Raw genomic sequence first — 6,000 nt, forward strand, 5'->3', positions numbered from 1 at the left:
CCTCCACAGTGTGCTGAATAAACAGTCTCCTTGTCCACCTTGAGACTCGCCTGGCCTGTGTTCTTCCATTGCGCGTGCCCGTCTCCCCGCTGCGCCGGACGCGTGGAGGCAGACGGCAACAGTTAAGAGCTTATTATGTGCCAGGCACTGTAATGACACTGGAGTGGATACAAGCTAATCAGGTTGGGCACAGTCCATATCCTATATGGGCTTACAGTCTTAATCCCCGTTTTACAGATGAGGGAACTGAGGCCCAGAGAAGTGAAGTGACTTGCCCAAGGTCCCACAGAATACAAGTGGTGGAGCCCGAATTAGATCCCAGCTCCTCTGACTCCCAGGACGGGGCTCTTTCCACTAAGCCACATGGCGTCCCTCTCTGCATTCCTCCCCAAATCAAGCAAAAACTCCTGACTGTTGGCTTTATAGCAGTGAATCAGCTTTCTCCCTCCTATTTATCCACTCTGTTGTCTCACTATGTCCCAGCTTATCCACTTCATTCCTCTCAAGCTTAGCTAACTGTTTCTCACTCTCATCTCTCCCACCGTTGACCTCTTGCTCACGGCATTCTTCTCCCTGCCTGGAATTCCCTGTCCCTTCAAATCCAATAAATCGCAGTTCTCCTCATCGTCAAAGTCCTTCATGTCTCTCCCAGGGGACTCTCCCTGATTAATTTCTCTTCCCCTTGGGTTATACCACCACAACTCCCACTTCTGCACTTCTCTGCATACCATGCACTGATGAACTCACAACCAAGCAGAGCACCCCTGTACAATATCAACTCCAATACATAGTCTCCTTTCTCCTCCCGTCAATTTATTTCAATGTCTGTTTCCCTCTCTTCCCCCACCTAGATTGTAAGCTCCTCAAGGACACGGATTGGGTCTCCTAAGACTGTGAACCCCACGTGGGACAACCTGATCACCTTGTATCCCCCCCAGCGCTTAGAACAGTGCTTGGCACATAGTAAGCGCTTAACAAATACCATCATTACTATTATTATTTATGACACTCTCTCAAGATCTTAATACAGTGCTTGTAGACCTTAGGTTCTCAGTAAATATTCTTGATTGTTGAAAGGATAAGACCACCATATTCGTCGATGACAAAGTGCACAATGTTGAAGTCTTTCAGTAATGATGCAGTCATGCCTTTTTCTGAGCAGATTTAATTGTTTGGGTTACGTAGTGAATACTGTGGAATCGACCAAGACCTACTGATCTAACCTATTGCCCTTGTGACCTAATGTCACCCAAATTTATACCTGGTCTTCCAGCTTGAAAAATGCTGAGAGCTAGCAGCATCTGATAGTAGATCAAACCCAGAACTGGTGGAATCAGAAACTCAGCTCTGTCACAGACTTTGTTTTGTGCTTTGATCAAGTCGCTTCTCTTCTCTATGCCTCACGGGTGAAATGAGAAAATCCTATCTCACTATTTCACTGGAGTGTGGTGAGGGATTTTGAAAAGTGCTTGGAAACCTCTGAATGCTAAATAGTACTGTAAAACTCCTAGGGTATTGTAACAGGCTTATATCTGCCAGGCCATTGTACACAATATGCTTTTCACCTAAGCTTTTGTGATGGGGCTACCCATTCCTTATTGAAAGGGTGATATCTATTATTCCTTCCTTCCTTTACATCACCATTCTCTAGCCAGAGTCTTCTAGAACCTACTTTCTACCACTGCTCTTTCATTACCGTCCAGTACAAAGGCAGTAGTAGAAGTTTAAGGAATCCAATAGATTTTTTTTTTACCTTCCCCATGGCTGTTCTCTCCCTACTTATCTGCTCTTGGTGTGTGTTTGTCAACAGGCTTCTTCCTCCATCCAGTGTTAGCAATTTCTTTGTCTGGGAGATATTGCATCAGGAGAGATGGATCGCCTTTGAAGGTGGCAGTGCTTCCTGCCATAGCCTAGCCACACTTAAGGTGTTTCACCATGTCAAAAAGCACCTTCTCTTGATGCTGCCAAAGATTAATTCACACAGTTCCTCTCTGTAATGGAAGCTACTGTGTCATCCCCTCAGCCAACTCTAGCACTTAGAAACTTATTCATTCCCTCCTCAGCACTCATGTGTATAGATGTATATTCAATAACCTATTTTTGACCCTAGTTGTAAATATTTTTATTTTTGTCTCCCCCCATTAGAGGTGAAAGCTCCTTGTGGGCAAGGAACACATCACTTCTTCTCTACTTTCCAAGCACACAGAACAGTGCACCACATGCAATGGGCACTCAATAAATAGTGCTAATAGTACTGCTGTTGGTGAAAGGACCATATTCATCATGGTGAAGTAGATATGTGGCACTCTTTAGCCCAGTGCTTGGCACATAGTCAACACTTAATATAGTTTTCTTCTTAATCATTATTATTATGGGGCTTTTTCTCATCTAAGGTTTGGGGGGATGATGTAAAGTGTGATGACTCTGAACTGCCGTTTCCCTAGCTCCGCTACATCTCATATTTGCCTTTCCCATGGTTCCCAGTGAGACTTGTTTCTGTGATTGGCTAGAATGGACTCTCTGGCCTTGGTGGATTTAAAAAAGAGAAGCTTTTTTTTATTTTAATCACTTCTGTGCTCCACGTCTCTCCTTCTGCTAGGTACTGTCCATAACTGACTAGGAATACCATTTGAATGCATTCAGTACTGGAAAGACCTCATCATGGTCACTAGGGAAAGAAGCAAACACCTGGCAGACAGATTTAGAGAATAGCTTGTAGCAGCTGGATTCAGTGATTGCTCCAAACCCATTATTCATTTTGCATAATTGTTGACCTTTTTGTTTGCACTCCCCATTGAGGATTTCAAGCTGTTTTCCGTAGCCAAGATGCATTTCAACAGGGCAGTACACAGGAGTACAGAGTTCTATCAGCACTGCCATTATAACCTCTTGGTATTTCAGAGTGTGTAGTGCTTTGAGGAGCTAAGGAGACTTGCTCCAGTTAAAAAGAGTGCCCCCAAGGAGGTGGGTTATTGTCATTGTAACCCAAATAAATGTGTGCTTGCTGTGCAAGATGTGTGTTACTATCTACATTCATTTGCCCACTCTTGTGCTCTCTCTTTTATTCTCTCAGGATTATATGTTGTATGTGAAAAAGGGAGAAAAAGAGAGAATAGTCAGCCCTCAGATGACCATTCTAGTTAACTTCTTTTGGGAGGACAGAATCACTTCCATTCATTCATTCATTCAATCGTATTTATTGAGAGCTTACTGTGTGCAGAGCATTGTACTAAGCGCTTGGGAAGTACAAGTTGGCAACATATAGAGATGGTCCCTACCCAACAGCAGGCTCACAGTCTAGAAGGGGGAGACAGACAACAAAACAGAACATGAAACACAAATGTAAAGGCAAGGCTTGGTCTCTGCAACTTTTTTTAAAAAAGGGAAATATTCATTTTCTTTTACATGGAGTTTTTTTTAATGTCTCCCACGTTATTTTAGTAGTTCTGGAAGTGTTCCTGAAAATGGCAATGAGTGGAAAGGAAAGGAAACTTTCTCATGCTTCCTTACCCAAATTTGTTGTGTACTCGAATACCAAAGTGGCTGACCCTCTGCTCTACTTCTCTTGAACCACAGAATTGGGCTGTGGTTAAGTCAAATATTTGGTCAAGAGTGAAATAGTACCCATCCTTCCAAATTTGCCCCAATTGTAACCTGTCTGCATTTGAACCCAGGCCCTTAAGAAGAAAAATCCTCCCCAAATTGATGAGTTAGCTGATTAAACTGCCTCTTTCACGATACAATTGTAAGCTAGTTGTAGGCAGGGATTGTGTCTATGGACTCTATCAATGTCTGTTTCCCCCTCTAGACTGCAAGCTCGTCGTGGGAAGAGAACGTGTCTGCTAACTTGGTTGCATTGTACCTTCCCAAATGCTTAGTATGGTGTTCTGCCCAAAGTAAGCAGTTTAATAAATACCACTGTTTGATAAGAAATGTCAGCTAAAAGGGCAACACTCCCATTTTAGACTAATTTTGGCTTTGTTCGGTTTCTGGCTCATTCGTGATATTCTCTCTCTCTTTGCTTTGAAAACATCCCAGCTTTAGGCAACTGTGTAGAGAGTACTGAGATTTCTTTTTGAGACCTTCTCTGGCCTTCGTCCCTGGCATCGGAGACCAGGGTGTAAATCTTGTCCAAGGCCAGTTCAGACCATTTCCATAGAACACTGAGGAAGGGATTTCATTTCGCCAAACTCCAGACTCGACTCCTTCAGAGGTCAGGAAAAATATTACGCGTGGCCCTCGTCCCCCTCACTCATGCCAGTTCTTGTTTGATTTATAGCAGCTGTGCCTTTATGAGCCCCTAAAGGACCAAACTGATGGACTCCTTTTTCCTTGGAAATTAAGGTAGGCAGATGAAGGGTTGGATGAGTGTTGATGAGTGAAAAATGGGAAGTAGAATCCATCATTATATTCCTGTGACTAGGTCTTATGGGTCAAGAGAGACTCCTGTTAAAAATGGCTGAAGTTGTTTTTATCTATTTGAGTCTGTTTTTCTTTTTTTGGTGTGTGCGTCAACTCCCCAGACTGGGATACGCTTTATGTATGCATGGAGCTCTGGATTCTAAGATAATTGGCCCAGAAAGAAAGCTGAGTAAGATTATAAGATGTAAAACAGATCCCAGCCAAGTTGGGACTAGGACTGGGATCCATAAACTTTCTCTTTAGTACTGAGTTGAGCATTTGGTCTTTCTCCAGACCCACACTCCTTAGTGGCAACGCACATTTTATTTTCACACTTAAGTGGCTACACATACTTTATTTTATCACACACCTCCCACTTTCTCATGTGGCCTTGGGCCAGACTGGTTTAACTCAAGGAGAGTCGAGGTCTTTTTGCTGGAAATTGCATGTTCCCAGAAAATATCTCTTTTCCCTGTACTCTCCAACTTCTGCATTCATAGACTGCAAGTTCCCTGTGGTCAGGGAACATATCTACCAACTCTTTGTACTCTCCCAAGTTCTTACAGTACAGGGCTCTATACACAGTAAGCGCTCGATAAATTCCATCGGTTGACTCAATAGTATTTGTTGGATGTCTACTCTGTGCTGCCCGGAGAATGATACTAGGTACTTGGGAGAGGCACAATAAAAGTAGAAGATATCATCACCACCCCCAAAGAGTTTGCAAAAAATGGATAACCCCATTTATTTGGACTGTTCATCTAATAAATTACTTCAGTCCCTTCCTCCATAATTCCTTAGGACTCACCCCTTCTCTGCTTGACGTTTTACAGGCCTGTCCTAATTAAATGGGCAGCTGACTGGGGGTATATTAGATAGAACAACTACCACCTGGCCAGGGCTCATTGCATATTAAAAAGCATTTAGGGGCTTGCAGACTCGGATTTGTGCTTGTGGAAGTAATATGTGGTGTAGGGGGAACAGGTCACTATTTTCTGTTGCTACAAGATATTGAGTTAGTGTGCGAACTGTCATATCTTTCAAGCCCTTTTCAATCAGTGACCCTTTTCTCCTCAAAGCAACTCTAATTACTTCTTCACCCATCTTCTAGCTGGAGAAACATAACTTTGCAAAGAACATGTTCCTGTTACACACGAGATGATGATGAGCCATGCCATAATGGGTCAGGACAGTAGACCATCCAGCCAAGTATGCAGTCTAACCTGGCAACAAAAATACTTGGTGAAACCATTTGGTGATCTTTGGTGATATAATAGAGAAGGGGTGTGGTCTAGTGGAAAGAGCATGGACTTGGGAGTCAGAGGATCTGGGTTCTAATCCTGACTCTGCCACTTAGCTGTCTGACCTTGGGCAAGTCACTTAATTTCTCTGGGCCTCAATTACCTCATCTGTAAAATGGGGATCAAATTCTATTCCCTCTTAGGCTGTGTGCCCCATGGAGGACAAGAGCTTTGTCCAACCTGATTAACTTGTATCTGCCCCGGTGCTTAGAAAAGTGTTTGGCACGTAGTAAGTGCTTAAGTACCATAATTAGAAGAATTATTATATAAATCCTAATGAGTATGGATGTACCATCTT

Source organism: Tachyglossus aculeatus, chromosome X4 (genome assembly GCF_015852505.1).
Source record: "Tachyglossus aculeatus isolate mTacAcu1 chromosome X4, mTacAcu1.pri, whole genome shotgun sequence".
Taxonomy (NCBI): Eukaryota; Metazoa; Chordata; class Mammalia; order Monotremata; family Tachyglossidae; genus Tachyglossus; species Tachyglossus aculeatus.